At 41.4% G+C, this 22,961-nt stretch overlaps 1 protein-coding gene across 1 annotated transcript in view; it reads right to left on the bottom strand.

Annotated features, from left to right (window-relative positions):
• Positions 1–22,755, bottom strand: part of HECW2 (HECT, C2 and WW domain containing E3 ubiquitin protein ligase 2) — a 445,024-nt gene extending 422,269 nt beyond the window's left edge. The window contains exon 1 of the mRNA XM_049773167.1: positions 22,505–22,755. The gene's annotated coding sequence lies outside the window, so the exon portion shown is untranslated. The remainder of the gene's footprint in view (positions 1–22,504) is intronic.
• Between the last annotated feature and the right edge of the window lie 206 nt (positions 22,756–22,961).

Here is a 22,961-nt window from a genome sequence, read left to right as displayed (position 1 = left end):
TAAATGATTTCATAATTCAACTTATATGAGATATTGACTGTAGAGAAATCCATAGAGACAAAAAATAAAATGATGATTGTCAGGGGGTTGGCCGAGAGATAAATGTCAAGCAGTTCAATGGATACAGATTTTCTGTTTTCTAGAATGAAAGCTGTCTTGAAGATTATTTACACAACAATGGAAATGCACACCACAGTGATAAATTTTACACTTAAAATGGCTCTAAAATTGGTCAATTTTAGCTTAAGTGTATTTCACATCAGGTAAACATTTTCTAAATCTACAAGTTAATCTTTTTAAAGGTTTACATCTATGGAAGTGTTGGAGGGGGGAAAAAGGTAATGAAAGGGCCGGAGCGATAGCACAGCGATAAGGCATTTGCCTTGCATGCAGCCTATCCAGAACAGACGGTGGTTCGAAACCCGGCATCCCATATGGTCCCCCAAGCCTGCCAGGAGCGATTTCTGAACACAGAGCCAGGAGTAACCCCTGAGCACTGCCGGTAACACCTGAGTAACACCTGAGCGCTGCTGGGTGTGACCAAAAATAAACTCAAACAAGCAAACAAAAAAAGGTAATGAAGATGAAAATAAGCTCCAGGTTTTAAAGAGACAAAATATAAGTAAATAGAAGAAAAGAATGAATGGAAGGGAGAGAGAAGATAAGTTAGTCAAGTGGATCATAAGAGTTCCATCACTTATGATGTTCAATTATCAATTGTAAAATTCAACAGAAGTTAACACTTCCAGAAGACTAAGGATTTCAGAAATCAGCTCATCCAAAAAATCAATGTGAACACAAGCAAAGATGAACCCAATAGAGGCCAATAGCTACTACAGAAGGTAAGACACTTGCCTTGCACAAAGCTGACCTAGATTCCATTCTCAGCATCTCATGTGGCCTCCCAATGCCCCACCAGAAGTGATTCCTGAGCACAGAATCAGGAGTAAGCCCTGAGCATCACAGGAGCAGCCAAAAACAAACAAACAAACAAACAAACAAACAAAAAACAAAATAAAACAAAAATTACCTAACCCAGTTTTTTTTTTCAAAAGTCTGAAAAATAATAAAGTAACAAAATATTGACAAGCGTACAAATCTGATTTAGCCAAGAGAAACAACTGCATCAGTAAGAAAATGGAGTTTTGTGGCATTTTAATTTTCCATCTATCCATTACTCTACCTGTAATATCACAGAACCTTCAAAAACAGCAGCCCTGCAGCTAGGAAAATGAGGAAAAAAAACAGAACTGCCCAGTCACTGCAAAGAACAGAATAAGTTTGGAGTTTCCCCCATGCATACAAAAGGCCTAGCCCAGAGAATCTCCTCTTTTTGACCTGGCAGTTATCTGGAAGATCACTGTTCTCAGGGTGTGTGTTTACTGAATCTAATTCAATGTTTGTTGAAGATAATAGGTTGCAATTATTTAGCACTGCAGATGTCTGAGGGCAGTAGATTTGTTGCAGGCAAATAAAAGAGAATGGGGAAAAAAAAGTTAAGAAAAAACTAGGGCCCGGAGAGATAGGACAGTGGGGTTTGCCTTGCAAGCAGCCGACCCAGGACCAAAGGTGGTTGGTTCGAATCCCGGTGTCCCATAGGGTCCCCCGTGTCTGCCAGGAGCTATTTCTGAGCAGACAGCCAGGAGTAACCCCTGAGCACTGCCGGGTGTGGCCCAAAAACCAAAAACCAAAAAAAAAAAAAAAAAAAAAAAAAAGGAAAGAAAAAACTAAAGGACTGAAAAGATCTGAAAAATCTCCAATATAGTTCCAAGGCTCTAGAAGGCCACGTGCACATAGCATTGTGCACAGTCAAAAGAAATGCCTGTGCAGATCCCCCATCTCTGCTCTCTAACTCTCAGGCTTAGTGAAAGCAGGAATATAAGCTATGGAAGAGTTGTTAGCTGTCTGGATGATTGAGGAAAATGACCTCCAACATATACATAGAACCTCTCAATGGAGACTACGATGACTTATTGGTTACAGGCATTTGGAAATCTCTGTCAAATAATTAGTTGAACACCAAACTAACCACAAGACTTCAGATCGACCTAGAATAAAGCATACATACTATAAAGCTTTATTTAGAAAAGAACCAAATTAAAAAAAAAAGCAAACACATGAAATCCTGGGGAGAGAGAAAAATCAGATTTACAAATTTTTATTATTTAAAATATCCATTATGCACATAAGTACTCTCACTCACACACACACACACACACACACACACACACACACACACACACACACACACATACACAGAAGTAAGGTCCATAGGCAGGAAATAGTTTGTCCAAAATAGCCCATAAGAGGTCCAGATTTGAGGTAAACTAGACAAAGACTGACATAAGCTATTATAAATATTTTCAAATTAGAGAAACATTGTCTACAGAATTAAGGAATATTAAAACAATACATTATCAAACTGAATGTCAACAAAAAGATTAAATTGTTCTTCAAAAAGGAACCTGATGCAACTCTGGGGAGGAGGAAACCAATCCTTTAAGTAGGAAAATTCAATGAAAGAGTTCAATGGCAAATTTATATAAAATAAAAATCAGTGAGCTTAATATAGATCAACTGAGATTATCCAGCCATGGGAATGGAGGATAATGAAACATGAACAGATCCACAAAGGCCTGTTCAACACCAGCAAGTGCATCAACATATACACTCCAGATGTCAAAGAAAGGGCATAAAGAAAAAATATTGTAAGCAATAATGGCAAAGAAGGATCAGAGCAATAGTACAGGGAAGAGGTGTTTGTCTTGCCCATGGCTGATCCAGATTTGATTCCTGACATCCCATAATAGTCCTCTTAGCCTGCCAGGAGTGATTTCAGAATGCAGAGCCAGGAGTAACCCTGTGCATGGTTGGGTGTGGCCCACAAAACAAAAAAACAAGCAAAAATAAGAATGCCCCAGATATCGTGACACTATTAAGCTCAAAAACTCAAAGTTGGGCCCAGAGTGGGAGCACAGCAATAGGGCATTTGCCTTGCACACGACTGACCCAGGATGGATGCAGGTTTGATCCCCGGCATCCTATATGGTCCCCCAAGCCAGGAGCTATTTCTGAGCACAGAGCCAGAAGAACCCCTGAGCACTGCCGGATGTGACCCAAAAAAACAAACAAGCCAAAAACCTCAAAGTAAGATAAACTGAAAATAACTCAAACTTTTGACATAGTCAAAAGGAGAAAAGCTTGAATGCAGCAAGAAACTTCTACTTACATAGATTCTTCTATAGAGTGACCATTTATTTTTCAGCAAACAGGAAGAAGGGTGCAGTGTTACCACACATTCAAAGCACTTACACAGAAAACAATGACAATATACAACAAAATCATCTTAAAAGCAAATGGAGCCAGAGACAGAGTAAAAAGGGCAGGGAGCTTGCCCAGAAATCACCAGATCTGAGTTCAATCTCTGACACTGCATATTATCCCTGGAGCACTGCCAGGAGTAATCCCTGAGTGCAGAGTCAGGAGCAAACCCCTAAACACCACAGGGTGTGACCAAAAAATTTTTTATAAAGAAGGGAAGTGAAGAGGAACAACAGGCAGTACTTCAATCCTCAACACTACATATGGTCCCATGGGAAGGAGTAGACCCCAACCCCTAAGGGGTAAACAAAAGAAAGAGAAATTTAAGAACCCCCTGAGATCATGTTTCACTACCAGATAGATCTTACAACAACACGTCACAGGCAGGTCAGGGTGATGCTTAAAAGATTAGTGTGCTCGTCACAAGGCAATAAATATGCTAGGAGTAGTCCCTGAGCACCACCAGGTGAGAGGAAAAGATCCAATTTTTTTCAAATTAAAATTAATATATATTCAAAATAATTCTTAATGTTGAAATAACGCCAAACTATAATGAAATTCACACAAAGAAATAAAGTATGTTGTTAAAAACTAGCCACTAAAATGTAAAAGCAGTGTAAATGTATTGATTGCATTTCTTACAAACTAAAACAAGGGATTCAAACAGCCACTATAAAGCAAATGTATAAAAACAAGGGTGTAGCTGAGGTGTGGAGAAAGGAAAGGAGCTATGGTATAGAAAACCAACAGGAAAAGTAGTCAGCTTGTATACTAACTTATTATCAATGATCGAACTCAATGGAAACAAATTACAAACCCCAGTCAAAGCCTCTGTGGAGCGCTCCAATCTAAAAGGTAAGTGACTGGCAGAAAACATTTCCAAAATGAGACAAGTATATACTGCTAAAGGGGACAATTGAGATTCAGAGACTCATTTATGAAGAGAGTAGACGGATGAAGCAACACCAGGCACACAGTAGCCAGGACAGGCTTAGAGTAGCAACACTAATATAAAACACAAAATATTTGTGTTTGTTTGTTTGTTTGTTTTAGGGTCATACCCGGAGGCACTCAGGGATTGCTCCTGTCTCTGCACTCAGAAATCTTTCCTGGCAGTCTCAGGGGGCCATATGGGATGCCAGGGAATTGAATCAGGATCAGCAGCAAGCAAGGCAAACACCCTACTTGCTGAGCTATCATTCCAGCCCTTAGACACAAAAGATGTTAAACCTAACATTACTCAAGAGAAAGAGAAGAATGTGTTGTAATGATAATGTGTGAAGTTTCAGATGAAGATAGCACAGAGGTCAGGGCATGTGCCTAGCTCAAGGCAGATCCGAGAGAGATCCCAGTACCACAAGGCTTTCCAGGCACGCCAGGCACTGCCAGATATCACCAGGTGTCGCCTAGACTTCCCCGAGCTCCACACTGTTGAGCTGGAACAGTTGGCCACATGTTGCCAGGAGTGGTCCAACATCCCGAGCACTGCTTAAGAGATACCCCAGCAAAGAGTTATACATTATCATTCTCAATATGTCTCTAATAAGAAAGACTGCAAGGGGCCGGAGAGATAGCATGGAGGTAGGGTGTTTGCCTTTCATGCAGAAGGTCCGTGGTTCAAATCCCGGCGTCCCATATGGTCCCCCGTGCCTGCCAGGAGCGATTTCTGAGCATAGAGCCAGGAGTAACCCCTGAGCACTGCCGGGTGTGACCCAAAAACCAAAAAAAAAAAAAAAAAAGAAAGACTGCAAAGCATCTTTGCAAAGAATTAAGGCGCTGTCCTGCTCTGACTTGGAGTTACACCCCCTTACTCCTCCACTGTCATCACTCCAGTGCAGGGTGGTCCACAAGCAGATCTACTGCTCAGATATGCACCACCATGACCACTATGAGTACCATCATGAACTGTTATCCAGAGAGTGTTTTCTCTCCTTTTTAAAAAATATTTTATCATTGTCATCATGGTTTACAATACTGTCATGACAGGCTTTCATACCTACATGATTCCAACACCTTACCCCATCAAGGTGTCCATTTCTCTCCATCATTGCCTAAAGGTCCTCTACTCAACCACCTTTACTCCCAATCTCTGCCATGATAATCCAAAGAATCTTTCACACTAGTACTTCAAACTCATCTGATAGAGGAAGAGGAGTGGAATGGAGTTGGAGGCCAAGAGCATCGGAGTTGGAGGCCAAGAGCATCGAAGCTGGGTTTACTACACAATTCATTAACTAAAGTCACATCTTTCCATTAGAAAGATCAACAGAAACTTCTTTCAAAAGATCAACATAAATTAAGTCTATTTTGCGGTTGTCATTTAAGCCTGTTTAAAATGTCATGTGCAAGTGTCTCTGAGGTAGTAGCCAGTGACTGTTTGGATGAAGGATAATTTTGCATCCTCCACGTGCAAGGGCCATCTCATATACTGCACAGCAGCAGAACACACTCAAGACAGCTACAAGTAGGTTATTTCCAGATATTCACACAATATTTCTTCTTGTCAGTTTTGAAAGGTCCTGTTTGACTTGGCCAGTTACTTTTGTTAGTTTGCATGTTGCATTTAAAAAACATACATCAAGACAATTGCAGAGAGAGCAAGAAATAGAACAATAGTTTAATGACTATTAAAACTATTCTACTTTCCATTTTGAATAGAACAATTACAAGACAAACAAGGATTAGTAGAGCACCAAAGGCACAAGAATAAAGATTTTAAAAAATGTATATCACGGGCCTGGAGAGATAGCATGGAGGTAAGACATTTGCCTTTCATGCAGGAGGTCATCGGTTCGAATCCCGGCATCCCATATGGTCCCCCGTGCCTGCCAGGAGCAATTTCTGAGCCTGGAGCCAGGAATAACCCCTGAGCACTGCCGGGTGTGACCCAAAAACCACACCAAAAAAAAAAAAATGTATATCACTGAACTTCAAAAGTTGCATTTTTTTGTTTGTTTGTTGTTTTTGGGATGAGGGCATACCTAATAATGCTCAGGAATTACTCCTGGCTCTGCACTCAGGAATCACACCTGGGGGAGTCAAGGGGTTATATGGGATGCCAGAAATCAAACCTAGGTTAGTTGTGTAAGTTGGGTAAGTATCTTACCCATTATACCCATCTTACCCATTATACTGCCCCCCAAAATTATAATTTTCTATGCTTCAAGTGATTCCATTGAACATAAAAAACAACTCATAGAATAGGCAAAAAATTACAATTCTTTTTTTTGTTTGTTTGTTTTTGGTTTTTGGGTCACACCCGGCAGTGCTCAGGGGTTATTCCTGGCTCCATGCTCAGAAATTGCTCCTGGCAAGCACGGGAGACCATATGGGACACCAGGATTCGAACTGATGACCTTCTGCATGAAAGGCAAACATCTTACCTCCATGCTATCTCTCCGGCCCCAAAAAATTACAATTCTTATACTCCAAAGGGAGCACAATCCAAAATACAAAGATAATTCATATAGTGCCAATAAATAAGTATATAACACTACTTAAAAATTAGCAAAGACTGGGCCCGGAGAGATAGCACAGCGGTGTTTGCCTTGCAAGCAGCCAATCGAGGACCAAAGGTGGTTGGTTCGAATCCCGGTGTCCCATATGGTCCCCCGTGCCTGCCAGGAGCTATTTCTGAGCAGACAGCCAGGAGTAACCCCTGAGCACCGCTGGATGTGACCCAAAAACCAAAAAAAAAAAAAAAAAAAATTAGCAAAGACTTAAAATAGGCAGATGGCCAAAGAATATGTAAAGATGGGCCGGGCGGTGGCGCTAAAGGTAAAAGGTGCCTGCCTTGCCTGCGCTAGCCTTGGACGGACCACGGTTCGATCCCCCGGTGTCCCATATGGTCCCCCAAGCCAGGAGCAACTTCTGAGCACATAGCCAGGAGTAACCCCTGAGCGTTAGTGGGTGTGGCCCAAAAACCAAAAAAAAAAAAAAAAAAAAAAAAGAATATGTAAAGATGACCAAAAAGCACAAGAAAAGATGTTTAACATCATCAGTCATTAAGAAAAAAGCAAATCAAAACCATTATGAAATACTACCTCACCTCCACTAAAATAAAAAAGAAAAACAATTGTTGGCAAGGTTATGAAAAAAATGGAACATTGCTTATGGGAACATAAAATGGTACAGCACTTTGGAAAACTTTTTGGCAGATACTCTATATATTACAGATACCAAATGAGCCAGAAATTCTACTCAGAGGTGTATACTTAAAAGAAATGATAAGACAATATCCATATAAAACTTTTATACAAATGCTCATGACAGAATAAATAATACTAGAAAAAAAAAGGAACATCTCAAATGTCTATAAACCAATGAATGGATAAACAAAACCTGACTATGCATATAATACGACTGTATTTGTCGACAACTCCACATCACGGATCCTAGCATAGAATCATCAAACCTAGATAGCTTGGCTTAGTGCATCAAGGTCTGGACTCTGAACCACTGATTCATGAAGACAGAAAATTATATTTTAATTTATAATAGTACATGTTAACAAACATTCACTCTAATTTAAAAAAGATATTCCTGACCCTTGAGATAATTAATTTTGACAATAAACATAATTAATAATAACTATTGTGAAAAAAATTTTGATTGTTTCCTCTAAATTTCATTATTAAAACATGTATAAAGGTATGGGGGCAGGAAAGATAATACAACAGGTGGGTTGTCTGCCTTACACAAAAGCAGTGACATTTATTGAGTTCAATCCCCAGCACCATATATGGTCTCCCAAGCATTTCTAGGAGTGAACATATATATATATATATGTGGGTGATTATATATTATGCTAATTTTACCATGACAAACTTCTCTATTTCAGCAAACTTTCATTTTAATAAGAGTAAAATTCAACAATCAAATGTTAAAGATAAAATAATACAAATCCTAGCTCCAGTCACATTTTTTTCCCAACACAAGAACCAAGCTAATTGCAGCCTTCCCCTCACTGGCCTATAGCAGCATGTGATCCTAGACTGGGAACCAAGTCATTGATTCCACCTTATTACAAGTCATGCCTGCTTCCTTTTCAGGTCTTAATAAAACCCAAGTTCTATTCCTGTAGGCACCTACTTTTCTTTAGCCAGATAGGCAATCTTCTGGAAAACATATTTAGCAACACTCAAGGCTTATTCCTGGATTTGCAATCAGGAGTCACTCCTGGTAGTATTCATTGGATCATATGTGACTTTTTATGATTTTTACCCAGTTAAGATCCAAATCTGGTGCTTTCAAGGCCAGAATACCCCTCCCTGTCTTTGTTGCCTGGCTCTGAATGAGCTGAGTATTGACCCCACTTCCCATGTTCCACTGTTCCAGAACAGGGAGTAAGCAGACATTGTATACATTTTGTTTAGCCTGAGTTGCTCCAAAAATAAGTTAAGTACCAACATAGTCTACTAAAAAATATCTTACAATTTTAACTTCACTTGAAAATGTCTGAAGATTTGACATGCTGGACCCAAATTACCGTGTGGCAAGAACTGAGTGAAGAATGAAGACTCCTCTGATGAAGAAACTGGACCTTCCCACTCTGCAAGATTCTCACAGACACAGCCCTTCTGAGGAGTTTCACTGTCACCTCCTGACCAGTCCAGAGTGAAAAGTTGTGTCTAAGGCATGTAGTGAGCCTGGAAGAGCCACTTCCTGGGCCAACAGGTGTGGTCCAAAAGCAAAAATCAAAAGCTGCTTCCAATCATAAAACAAAGATTTCTTATAGTTGTTGTGGGTTATCTGACCTTCTTCCTCTACCTTGTTTGCCATGTTCAAGTTTCTCAGCCCAACAATTGCTTCAACTTCCTGTAATCATTTTGTCTAGCATAGAAACATCATGTAGACTTGTAGACTATTCCATGGGACTCCTAATCCTCTCTGCCACAAAACAATTCCAGGCCACAGACAGAAAATAGACTCATCCTTAAAATTGATAGATCTTCCTTTCCACATTGACTTCTTTTTAAAGGTAAATGCTTACCCTAAATTTTTTAATTCTGGTGAGCCAATACAACACTTCCCAAATTTATTGTGCATACTATACATGTAGGCATCTTTTAAAATAAATATTTAAATTCCTTAATTCTAGAATGGGGTGTGATTCAACATTTTAATAAACTTCCAGATAATGCTTATGTGACCTGTTTGAGGGGGAAAAAGGGAGTAAAAAGACTGATGGAGAAAGGTGGTTTCTGAGATAAAAAAAAAAAAAAAAGTATCTGACAGAATAGAATCAGACATCAAGACATGACTTCCTACTTTTATTTGTTTTTGTGTCACACCTAGTGGCGCTCAGGGGTTACTCCTGACTCTGAACTCAGAAATCATTTCTGGCAGGCTCAGGGGATCATAGGGATGCCGGGATTCGAACCACAATCCATCCTGTGTGCAACTTTCTCCCTTTTTAAGACTACAAAAGAATGTTCACCATTTAGTGACTTTCCCAATTATGATATGACTTGCATACTAACAAGTGCCTGGGAAAGAAACAAATTGTTCCTTCAGCCAACAGATATTGATTATTGTATATTCACTTTATATCCAATACTGGGCACTATCCACAGCTCTCAGCCACATTTCTGTATAATCAGAGTGCTTAAAATCAAGTTGGCTAACATACTGATAAAAAAAAGCAAATACCCTATGTACACCTTAAGAGAAGCAATGAATAACATCCTAATAACTCCTATAAAACAGTAATTCCCAATGGGGAAGTCAGAAAGATCAACATCTGGAAGGAAGATGTTAAATTAAACACTCCATAGAAAGATATTCACTTATTCGCACCCCTGTCCCAAATGTTCACTGCCATCTGGTGAGTAAGGCAGCTACTTATTCTTTAAGGAACTCTGCATGATTCAGAAGAATAGCTGAGGAAAATCAGTCAAAACACCCTCCTTAAACTGTAAATAGAAGAGCAGTGGCAAAGAGTCAGGAGCTCTATTGGCATCAGGGCAAGACACAGAACAAGTGATAAAAGCACCGACATGGAAGAGAGTTTGGGATAGATAGAGGTTGGGTAAACCTGTATGCTCCCACCATCCCACTATGAATGGAGGGAGAAACATGAAGACAATCCTGAAAGGGCTGATGACCTCTTAAGAACATCTGAGTTTCTGCGCAGGAAAACTGAACCAGCCTGCTTCCCAGGTCCTTTCCGATGTTCACTCAATGATAGAACAGAACTTCATTTTCCTCTAGCATGTAATTCTAAACTGGATTATTTGTTGCCCACAGCAAATTAATAAAAAGACTATGGATGTAAAAAGACTTAAAAACAGGGATAGTAGCTCACATATCTAAGTGCATGTTTCGTATACAAGAAGCCAAAATGTTGGGGCCGGAGAGATAGCATGGAGGTAAGGCGTTTGCCTCTCATGCAGAAGGTCATCGGTTCAAATCCCGGCGTCCCATATGGTCCCCCGTGCTTGCCAGGAGCAACTTCTGAGCATGGAGCCAGGAGTAACCCCTGAGCACTGCTGGGTGAGACCCAAAAACCAAAAAAAAAAAAAGAAGCCAAAATGTGTTCAGCCCTACAGAATACCACCAGGAGTGATTCCCAAGCACTGAGCTGAAATTAGTCCCTAAACACTATTCCAATAAAGTAAAAAAAGAAGAAAAAAATGTCTGAATTAGGTGAAATTCCACTACTGATCAATATCCTCTTTTTTTTTTTTTTTTTTTTTTGGTTTTTGGGTCACACCCAGCAGTGCTCAGGGGTTACTCCTGGCTCTATGCTCAGAAATCGCTCATGGCAAGCTCAGGGAACCATATGGGATGCAGGGATTCGAACCACCGTCCTTCTGCATGAAAGGCAAATGCCCTACCTCCATGCTATCTCTCCGGCCCAGTATCCTCTTTCTTGAAGCCTGCTCTTATAGTCTTTTTATTTCTCTAATTTATTATCATCATTTTTGTGACTCTTTCCTATTCAAATTATTCTCATCCTCTTATAATGGCAAGGAATAAAGTCCAGTTCTCTTCCCTGACCATTCTGGCTATAGAAAGTCTTAGTCACTCTACATTTTCTCTCAAAGTACTTTCCATCAGAAAAGAGACCACTGTGACCATGAGAGTTGGAAATGATCACTCTGGACAAGAACTGGGTGCTAAAATTAGATAAAGTGGAACCCCTTGAGTAACAATATTGCAAACCATAGTGCCTAAAAGGAAACCAGGGACATTGTTGGCAGGAAAAGTGCACTGGTAAAGAGATAAGTGTTGGACATTGTATGACTGAAATTCAATTATGAACAACTTTGGAACTGTGTATCTCACAGTGATTCAATTAAAAACTTTATTTTAAAAAGTATCACCCACCACCCTGTAAAGTATGTATACCCATCCAACTATTACTTTTCACATTCTATTTATAAAAATTTATTGTGATGGAAGTATTTTCAAGTCATATAGATTAAAGTTAATGAAATATCAACCCATTACCAATCACCAAGATTTAACGAACATCTCTGTCTTATTTATATTGACTTTGTATAAGTATTTGTCCAAATCTTTGTGAACCATTTTCTACCAGTTTCTCTCTTTTACCTGACCAGGCCAAATCTGAATATTAACCTCCTTCATACCTATATTAGCACAGTGCTTTAGCACAAATTTAACTTTCAACATTCAATGAATAATGCATAAATGACCTTAGTCCTAGAATTAAATCATATCATTACTAGAGACAAAAGACAATGAGTCCATCTTCAGTAAAGTTAAAAAAAAAAAAAAAGGAAATGGATCTTTACTCAAAGATTAAAATTCAAATTTATATATATAAATAACTAGATGTTATATATTCTAGTGGATTAGTTGACCAAAAATCAAAACTTCACTTCCAGGGCCAGAGCAATAGCACAGTAGTAGAGCATTTGCATTGCACGCGGCTGACCCAGGAAGGACCTGGATTCAATCTCCAGCATTCCATATGGTCACCCGAGCCAAGAACAATTTCTGAGCACACAGCCAGAAGTAATCCCTGAGCGTCACCAGGTGTGGCCCAAACAAAACAAAACAATACAAAAAACCCAAAACTTCACTTCCCTGTAAATCTTTTCTCTGTTGCCTTGGATAACCTAGTCTTACCTTTGTTGCCTTGCATAACCTAAAGACAGGACATAACGGAGAGAACCCTCAAAATATCTCAGAGTTTGAAGATGTCAACTCAGTGGCTCGAAGAAGGAAGAACAAAATAAGAGAGGAAAAACAAGAAAGGAAGGAATAGGGAATGTCTACCAAAGAAAAGAATCAAGATCTCTAGTGAACATACATGTGTTCCAGGGAATTTTGGAGATAACATCCATCATGGCCTGGAAACTTCCTGCCCATTCATCTACAATGAAGCTATCCTGAATGCTGGAAAGACTGTGTTCACCTATCAGTCTTAACCTTTTTCTCTCTGTTTTCCTCATCATCTAGATCTTTTACACAAAATCCTAAAGCTATTCTTCCCCTCCTGTGACTCTCTATACACTCTCAAATACCAAATTTAAACTAAATTTTAAACCTTCACCCCATCAAAATTATTAAGTACCATTTCTATTTCTTTAAGCTCTTATTCTTCCAACAAGTAAGAAATAACTACCCAATTGTCTATTACTAATAATAGTACCTCCTTAACCCTTTATAATCAATGTAGACCTCCATATACATCTAATGAAAAATATTTAATCTTAAACTGTGGCAAATAGTTTTGCCAACCATTTTCCTTCTCTCCCTAAATTTGACAAAGTTCACTGTACAAAGAGAATGTTATTTACTTTTGTTGGGGGGGGGTCACATCCGATGATACTCAGGGATTACTTCTGCCTCTGTACTCAAGAAATACTCCTGGTGTTGATCAGGAGACCATAAGGCAAGGGTCTTCAAACTACGGCCACTACGGCCCGCGGGCCACATGTGGCCTGCAGAGGAGTCTGATCCAGCCCGCCAGCAGTGAGCGCTGTTTGGTTGCCAAGATACCTGCCAGCATATACATTCAGTGTATATCCAAATATCAGGAACCATGCACTCAAAATGGTAACCATCTTTGGTAGCACTTATGCCTGTGAACAGACTTTTTCAAGAATGAAACATCTGAAATCTCCAACCAGATCAAGATTAACTGATGCCCACTTGCATCACTTGTTACGGCTGGCAGTGACAAAAATGGAACCGGACATTGACCATCTCATTAGCCAAAAGCAGGCCCACAGTTCCCATTGAAATACTGGCGTGTGATCTGTTTATTTATAAATGGTTTTCATTTTATTTATATAAGATATGTGCAGTGTGAGTAGGAATTAGTAGCTCATATAGTCCGGCCCTCCAGCTCTCTAAGGGACCGTAATCTGGCTCCCACTTTAAAAAGTTTGAAGACCCCTGTCATAAGGGATGCTGGGAATCAAAATGAGGTTGGCTGTGTGAAAAGCAATGCCTTGCCCTTTGTACTATCTCTCTGGCTCCAGTCTATGTTAAGATATGCAAGTGGATAGAGGAGAAATGATTCTTCTCTTGGGGGTGAATGGAGATTTCTTAGTGGTATATTCAAGCCACCAGAGCTATACCAGTCATTTCTTGGAGGGAGGACAGAGTGCTGGGTATCAAACCCTGAGCCTTGCACATGTATGACACTCCAACCCTTTGAGCTATCTCCTAGCCCAGAATTCATCTCTCATACATATCACAAGGAAGTATGATGCTGTACCACAGATAAAACTTACTTCATAAATTTTCTGAGCAGTGTTCTCTGAAACAACAAGTACAGGGGAGCCTGGAGAAGGACTGTTTTGCTCACTTTGTAGAGCAAAACACAGACTCAGGGATCACAATTAGGCCACAGTCTGATTTCACTCTTCACTGTTGTATTTCCTTCTGTTTCAGAAGGTGCTGTACTTCTGTGGATGGAAAAGCCTGTGATTTGTGTGCCACATGCAACTTCATGACTTCACAGAGTCATCCCCTTCCTCTCTGTCCATGAAATAAGTGTCCTGTCCATCCTGCTGTCTGCTCAACCTTTTGCCTCGTAAGGAACAGTTAACCCAAGCCAACATCTCCTCCCTGATAGCCAGAGTTCTCTGGGATCAATGAACAAAGCGTCACAAGCACTCCACCCTGAACACATCACAAAAGCTGATTCATTCGCTGCATGACAGTGGCGGTTTCATCCAACCATAAAGTGAAAGACCTGCTAACACGTACTTGATAGTAATCGTTCCTCCACACTCTGCACCACCAATATTAAATAACAAACTCTGTGCCATTTGATCAAGGAATACTTTCAATACTTCTGATTTCTCTTTGAAGAATGATGTTGGTCTTCCCTTTTCCAGCTGATGTTCCAAGTGTCTCTTCAATAATATGACTCATACTTATTATTGTTACAAGGAACAGTTAATGATGAAACCAGAGTGTTCATCTCTTACCTGTCGTTAGCAATAGAATACCTTGATTTTCAAATGGAAAGCATTACTGTAGACTTGCCTTGGAAAACTTTAATAGTAGAACAGAGAAGCTACTGTGCTTTGTCTTAAAAATGATACGAAAACATTCGTGGCTTGATGCCACTATTAGACAGTTTCAAAACAGGCAAATGGAGACTAAGAACAAATGGTTGACAAGTCCAATAAAAAACAGTTTTGAGATTGTCACTGTCATACTTCTGTTTGTACCTATTTTGGCGACTGTCTTGAATTCATCACCTTCAAGGATTCCTTTGTCTTATACAGAATCATATAAGATATTTTCAGTGAGATTTCCTCCTCTGTATATGACATTCTGAAACGCAACATTTACATTACCATATTTATCACTCTTTTTACATTCAATGAGTCACTTTTTGGAGTGGCCTTTGTGAAATGGGGATTAATTTCAGACCAACAATTAACCAGGCTATTTAAATAAACAATAAGCAAATGACATCAAAAACATTCATCAGTATAAGATACACCACTATCAAATGTAGGCTCTGTTACCAATACAATCTTCATCAAAGAACGATAATGTTTTAATATTGCAGTGAGTTTTAGACACAAAATGGAAGTCTTCTCAAATCTTACTCTCAGAACTCAAGTTTTTATGTGTTCTTGCCACTCTTGAGTCATTTTATTATCTTTACTTCCAGTTCCTTTTGGTCACCCCACTCATTATCTTGGCTTTCGGGCCTTAGAACATGTCCAAAAACATTGTCACCTTTCCATTGAATACAGATGGTTCTTTTTACATTGGTGACTCCCTCTGCCTGGTACACTCCCTCTCAAGTATCTACAGGAACAATCTCTCTCACCTCCTATTAAGTTTTTGCTTATGGTTTCTTTGCCAGTCACATTCGTCCCACTTTCTATTTCTTCAAAGTATTAGCCACCTATATTTATAACCTGAAGGGTTGGAGTGAATCCTTTGATTCCCTGTGCACCTCTGAGGGTGGCAAAAAAAAAAAAATTACTTTTTAATAAGTTAACATTTTAAGTCACTTTAAGGGCCAAAGAGATAGTACAGAGGTTAAGGTGCTTGTTTTGTATGTAAATGAACCTGGCTTAATCCCCAGAACCACATATGGTCCCTGGAGCATTGTTACAGAAGTGATCCCTGAGCACAGAGCCAGGAGTAAGCCCTGAGCAGTGCCAGGTGTGATCCAAAATTAAACAAAATCTGCCTAAAAGGAGTTAAGGACATTTTCCCATGAGATAGATATCTGAATAGTCTTCACTATTAGTCATTAGAAAATTAATTACTAGGGACAAATTTTAAAACCCACAACATACCTTTCCTGGGATGGTTGAAAATTACACTTGTTGATTTGATGCCCTTTCCAATTGTAGCCCCTTCCACTGTCCAAGATGTCCCTGGGAACTGTTAATTCAGTTGAAGGCCTGAATTAGACTCCAGCACCATGTAGTCCCTCAACAACACTATATAGGGCCCAGCAATGCCAATATTAACAATCCATAAAATAATTTGAAGTGTCCTTGTTTTAAAAAAAAAAAATAGCATGGGTGGCCGGAGCAGTGGCACAGCAGTAGAGTGTTTGCACGCGGCTGACCTAGGACAGATAGCAGTTCAATCCCCCGGCATCCCTTATGGCAGGGGTCTCAAACTCAATTTACCTGGGGGCCGCAGGAGGCAAAGTCGGGGTGAGGCAGGCCGCATAAGGGATTTCGCTTACCGAATATTTGCAATAAAAAATTGCATTAGTAAGAAAAAAATGGCAAAAACTCGCATTAGACATTTGCATACCCCGAATGGAACTGCTCGGGGTATGCGAATGTTTAATGCGATTTTTTTCTTACTAATGTGATTTTTATTGCGATTATTCAGTAAGCAAATAATAATTTAAAGGTCGGCCACGGGCCACAAAATGTACGCGCAGGCCCTGCCTTATGGTCTCCCAAGCCAGGAGCAATTTCTGAGCACATAACCAGGAGTAACCCCTGAGTATCACTGAGTGTGGGACTAAAAATCAATAGCATGATAAAAGAATCACTTAGAAAAATATCTGTACATTTATTCACTTTGTGGGGGGCACATCTGGAGGTACTCAGGGGTTATTCCTGGTCTATGTTCAGAAATAATTGGGGATTGAACCTCGTCAGCCATGTGCAAAGCAAACACCCTACTTATTGTGCTATCGTTCGGCCCCAAATGCATTTATTCTTATTTAGGCAGGCTGACCAAGGACTTTGTGTGAAGTGGGTATGATATAAGTGACCATCAAAAGTAACTACAAAACCTACCAGCCAGCACGATGAAAGACTGATCTCAAACCTGACTCTAGCAAAAGGATCAGCAACTGTTACTGAAGTAACAGTTCAAAGATTCAAACACTTTACTCTGAAATCAGTGCCCACCAGCACAATTTCAGACATGTAGGCTAATTTTTCTGCGGAGAGTAGGACCATCAGAACCCCAGCCTCTTCTCTGGGAGAGCTCCGCACAACAAGCTGAAACCAACTCCAAAACTTCAGTCGGAAGAGAGGACAGAACACAAAGGTCCCCTATCAGCCTCTAGGTCTAGAGTTTAGAAACCAGGAGAAAATGTAGTTGAGCCTGCACAACAATGCCTGTATTCTGAACTCCCAGTTAACATACAAGAATGCAAATAAACATTGGATCTTGAAACTTGTATTCAGATCAATAAGAGAAACATACCCATCAGGTCTGAAAACAGGTTTGTTGAAGCTGAGGTATCACAGGAGTTCATGTCAGTCCCAGGTAGATGAGCAAGTTGTTCTTGGAAACAATAACATGGGCCTATAGCCAAACTGGGCAGGACAAAAGGTGACAACTAATCAACTAACTTATCTTCTACTTTCCTTCCTATTCTTTCTATTGATTTTTTTCAGACATATATGTTTTGTTTTGTTTTGTTTTTCTTGATGAGTGAGAAGATACATCTGGTTGTTCTCAGAAATTACTCCTGGTCCTGTGATCAAGCATCTTTATTAGTGGTTATGGATCTGCCACATACAAAGAAAGTACCTTAACATTTATTCCATCTCTCTGGGCCCCAGCATTTTCCTTTCTTCTCGTTGCATTTAACAAATAAAAACATGGGGGCCGGCGAAGTGGCGCTAGAGGTAAGGTGTCTGCCTTGCAAGCACTAGGAAGGACAGCGGTTCGTTCCCCGGTGTCCCATATGATCCCCCCAGGCCAGGGACAATTTCTGAGCGCTTAGCCAGGAGTAAACCCTGAGCATCAAACAGGTGTGGCCCAAAAACAAACAAACAAATAAAAAAATGAAGTAAAGCCAGACTTAGAAGTTTTATTGTTTGTTTTGGGGGGCCACACCCATCGGAGCTCAGGAGTTACTCCTGGCTCTCCAGGCTCCAGCTCAGAAGTTGTTCAGAAAGTGCAGATTCGGACATATGAGATGCTGGGGATCGAACCTGGCACCATTCCAGGTTGGCTGCAATGCCCTACCACTGTGCAAGGCAATGTCCTATATTGTGCTATCAGAAGTTTATATCTGGAAAGGTGGAAGCAATAGGTAAGGTCCTTTATCATCTGTCATCAAAGCAGGGGACTTTATGATTGGAAAATTAACCTTGGATTAATTAAGAATTAAATAAGAAAAAAAAAGAATTAAATAAGACTTTTGCAAACCAAAATATCTAAGTCCCTTTCTAAGCCTTCAGTCATATTCTATGCAAAAGGAAGACTGTGATTAAAGAAGCAATCTATTCTGTTAGGTCAGCCAAAGTTCAAATACAATCTTATCAGGGAAGACCTGACTTCTACCAACTAAACTTGGGGATTAAGAGGAGCTGTGGCAAGCTCCAAAAGAAAATAATGGTTACTAACTCTTCCCAGGTAGTCAGTTCTAGGCTGATCCCTCTGAGGTTTTCTCAGAATGGGTGTGGGCAGTCCCATTTCTGCCTGAAGTCACAGCAGCCCAGCACCACACCCTACACTCTCCAAAGAAACAGCTCAACTCTGCAAATAAAATCAAATAATATAAATAAGCAGCTTGAACCTTCTCAGGTAGGACCTATTCAGGGCTGAAAACTCTGAGATATTTTGGAATGGGGTTGGGCCACCCCCACACACACCAACAACAAGGCACCCCCATCACCAGAAAACCCAGCAGTCTCTGCCCACAACCACTAGATTACTGGCTGAAAAACAGCCCAGCTCTGCTACCAATACCCAAAAGAAAATAAAAGCTACCAACCCTTCCCAGGTAGTCTGATTCATGCTGATACCTCTGGGACCTTCTCAGAATGGGTGGAGGCAGATTCCCCTTTCTGCATGAACTACAGTAGCCCAGCGCCACACCCTCCACCCTCCACAAAAAAGGCCCAGATCTACCACTTAACTTTATCAAACTGTCAAGGTTATCCCATCTGTTTCAGACCTACAGGTCCTGAACCACATAGCCAGATACCTCAAAATTTCACAGTAATGTCAGCCCAGTAGTATTATATAAATCTGATGGGAAAGCTACATCATAATCTACCAACTCATTGAGCCTAAACAGTAACACAGAAGGCTTAACTAACACCAACTACAGCCTAATAAATCCTTCGACACTGACTTTAGTAACACCACAATTATTTCAAAATAACAATTATTCAAATTGTTTATTTGACCTTTATTGATCTAAGTTTTAATAATTCCATTTGAATTTGTGTTGTAACAATATAAAGTAAAATTGTGACTACTGAGGTGGAAGGACTGGTGTTTGAATATGTAATGTCTGAAATGACTTTGTTATGAACAATTTGCTAGATCAAGGTGTTATAATAAAAAATTAATGAGACTGTGTGGGAGCAGAAAGTTGCTTTCATGCAGCTAACCTGGATTCAAATCCAAGCAGACCATACGTCCCCTGAGCATCGCTAGAAGTGATCCCTGATAAAGGAAGGAAGGAATGAAAGTAAAAAGGTTAAAAGGAAGGGAAGGAGGAAGGAAGAAGGAAGGAAGGAAGGAAGGAAGGAAGGAAGGAAGGAAGGAAGGAAGGAAGGAAGGAAGGAAGGAAGGAAGGAAGGAAGGAAGGAAGGAAGGAAGGAAGGAAAGAATCCCACAGCCAGGCCTTAGGTCTGATTAATTATTCTTTAAAAAGGGAACCAGGAATCTGATGACAGAGTATACAGACTTTACCCACAGACCTGAGTATTTTGAGAGTTAGATCATTTCCATGTTAAAGCAGGACAGAACCCCAAAGTTACCTCTCCTGCTAAATACCTTCACCTAAAATAAGGAATAAAAAAGGCATCTGTCCTTAACTACAGGTAGTAAGCTTCATGATTCTCAACAACAGGGCACATGATTAGTGACTTTCCTCAAGTACAGAGAACAAAAATTAGTGTCTTTTGCCTTTTGCTGTGATCAGTGGTGCAAAAGTCTTTGCAATGTAGGGCCTGAATCATGGCACAGCAGTAAAGCCTTTGCCTTGAATGTAGGAGAACCTGGGTTCCATCTCTGTACCCTCAAACAAAAAGAGGGGTAAGATTTTTTCCCAAGATTGTTTTCATCCAAGTTAAACAGAGACAAGGTTTACTTTTGTTTATAATTCCTATTGAGCCGGGCCAAACATTGCACATGTCCTTTAAATTTAGTGCTGCCGCTGGTGAGTTAATTTACTGGAGTGTTTTCTCTCACATTCCTACAGAGGGAAGAGCAATTCTGTCATCTGGTCATAATTAGTCTTAATCCAGAGGTCAGAAATCATCTACAATCGTCTACAATGGTGGTAGAGTCAGAAAAGCTGCAGTTGGTTTATTTCACATGCTCAGATCAACTCTGATTTCTTTTCATGGACTCCACAGTCATTCATAAAGAGTCACTGGCACAAGCTGCTCAAAGCTGCAATGAAGGCGGTGGTTAAGCAAAGGGCTGAGGCAGTGGAGTCATTCAAGACAGACAGCCAAGTCTGGGGACAACTTGGGGACTTAGGAAGCCACCCAGCAAGAACATAGGAGTAACTCCTTTTGCATCCATGCAGCTGAGCCCTGAGACCTTCTGTTCTGGAGACAGGACAAGTCCCAGGGGTCATTTGTACACAGGAGCTCAGAATTTTGACTGTGATCCCTCCACAAACAGTTACGATTGTCTTAAATTCAAATGCACCATTGGTTATCTAACTCCTTCAATTGCTTCTCCTAAGCATAACTAAGATCTAAATGTGTCCAGAAATAATCAAAATAGCTCAATGAAGACTTTTTTTTTTTTTTTTTTGGTTTTTGGGTCACACCTGGCGGTGCTCAGGGGTTACTCCTGGCTGTCTGCTCAGAAATAGCTCCTGGCAGGCACGGGGGACCATATGGACACCGGGATTCGAACCAACCACCTTTGGTCCTGGATCGGCTGCTTGCAAGGCAAATGCCGCTGTGCTATCTCTCCGGTCCTTTTTACCTTTTGGGGGGTTAGGGATAGGGGGATTTTTAATGTTCAAAGAAAGGAGAAACTAGCTAGTTAGGCAGCTGAATAGTAAGGCTAGTAGAACATCGGGAAATCAAAATCGTCTCCCCATGTCACCCTTCCCCAGCTTCCAAAAGTGAAGTGGGTGATTTCTGGAGAATACAATGACCCTTTCTGCAGGCCTTGGCCTGTCTGCTCAGATGCCATCTGTCTCCCACGCAATATAAACAATCCCTGCAGGAATCTTCTGATGACCAAACAGATTATCAAGCTCCAGATTTTCACACCATTAATAATATCCCCGTCCACACTGGGGCCTGTGACTTGAAAGACTCCCAAGATAAACTTAATCTCTGATCCTCCTTTGTTTATAGATAATGTAGGTGTCATTTAAAAGATAACCTCTCAGAATATACAGCCATCTGTTGGGAGGAGAGAGAAAAGGTAAAAAAAAAAAAAAAAAAAAAAAGCTCTCTAGGCAACAGACGAAATGAGTTCCTAAGGGAACCGGAGAAATAGTAATATACAAATGGTACCACTAGAAAACAGACACACTGAGTCTTTCTTATAGGAGACTCTACTAACGACCCTAAAATCCTCCCCCCCCCCCCGCCAAGTCCCCCCTAAAGAGAGGACAAACTCTACAAAACTGTTAAGAGCAAAGCCAAGTTCCACACTCCCCCAAAGGCATCTGCGTTCAATACAATAAGACGGCACAGTTCTCTGGAAGGCTCCAGGCCCGGCAAGTTTGCCTACCTAGGTCCACTTGGCTCTAAGGATGCTTCCCAGCTCCAAGTTTGCCAGATCGATGCATCCCTCGGAACTCTAAACCCGGAGCTGTCAGTCTTGTCTCCCAAGACTTCCAGCGCTCACAGAAATAGATGGAGCCTCTAGACATGATCCTAAAATTAAATATAATATTCAAAGAAAAATAAAAAAGGCAACTAGAGCTCTGCTAGCTGCGAGACCCAAGGAGGGACGGAGGAGCCAGACCGCTAGCATGTCCTCGGAACCGACTCCGTCTCAATCTGCAGCCCCAGATTTCTCTCCAGGCCCCAAAGCCTCAAAGCAAAGGACGTTCCCGACCCTTTCCAAGCCCAAAAAGGAACCGAGCCTCCCTGCGGGGGGGATGCTCCAACGATCGCCACAAATCTCAGCCAACCCCCCCCTTTCCCGGGTTTAACCAAAACCCCTTAAAACCTATCCCAGCGCGTCTCCCCCACCTTGGCGTCTTGGGGCAGCGGGTGTCAAATGTCAAATGAATGACCCGGGCGGAAAACAAAGCGGCCCGGGAGCTGGCAGGTACCGATCGCGCACTCACTCACTCACTCACCTGGCCTGGGGCGCCCCCAGCTGCAGACTGCAGAGAAGGGGGGCGACGCCAAGGGGCTCCCCGCAATCGTCCGGAGCCGGAGCCGCAGCCGCGGTCCCAGGCGCCCTCCGGCCGGTCCCCGCGCGCGCCGCGGCTCGTCGCCTGCAGCTCCCGGCTGCGGTGGCCGCTGCCACGGAGCCCGGGGGACCCCTGGCGCAGTGTCCCCCAAAACGGGAGGACCCCGGAGGCGCGAGGAGAAACAGAGATGGAGAGACAGAGGGACAGAGACGCAGGGAGATGCGAGCGTAGCCCGCAGCGGGCTGGGGGCTCGGCGCGCCTCGGTGCTGGCACCTGGCTGGGCCCCCCAGCCACGCACTCGGAGCTCCCCGGGCCGCCGGGCGCCGCCACCCACCCCCGGCTTACGCCGCGCCCCCCGCGCGCCCCGCCGATTGTGCCGAGTCAGCAGCGGCGGCGGGGA

This window comes from Suncus etruscus, chromosome 5, assembly GCF_024139225.1.
Source record: "Suncus etruscus isolate mSunEtr1 chromosome 5, mSunEtr1.pri.cur, whole genome shotgun sequence".
In the NCBI taxonomy this organism is placed as follows: Eukaryota; Metazoa; Chordata; class Mammalia; order Eulipotyphla; family Soricidae; genus Suncus; species Suncus etruscus.
The sequence above is the reverse complement of the archived record's forward strand: the minus strand, read 5'-3'. Positions and strand labels throughout refer to the sequence as shown.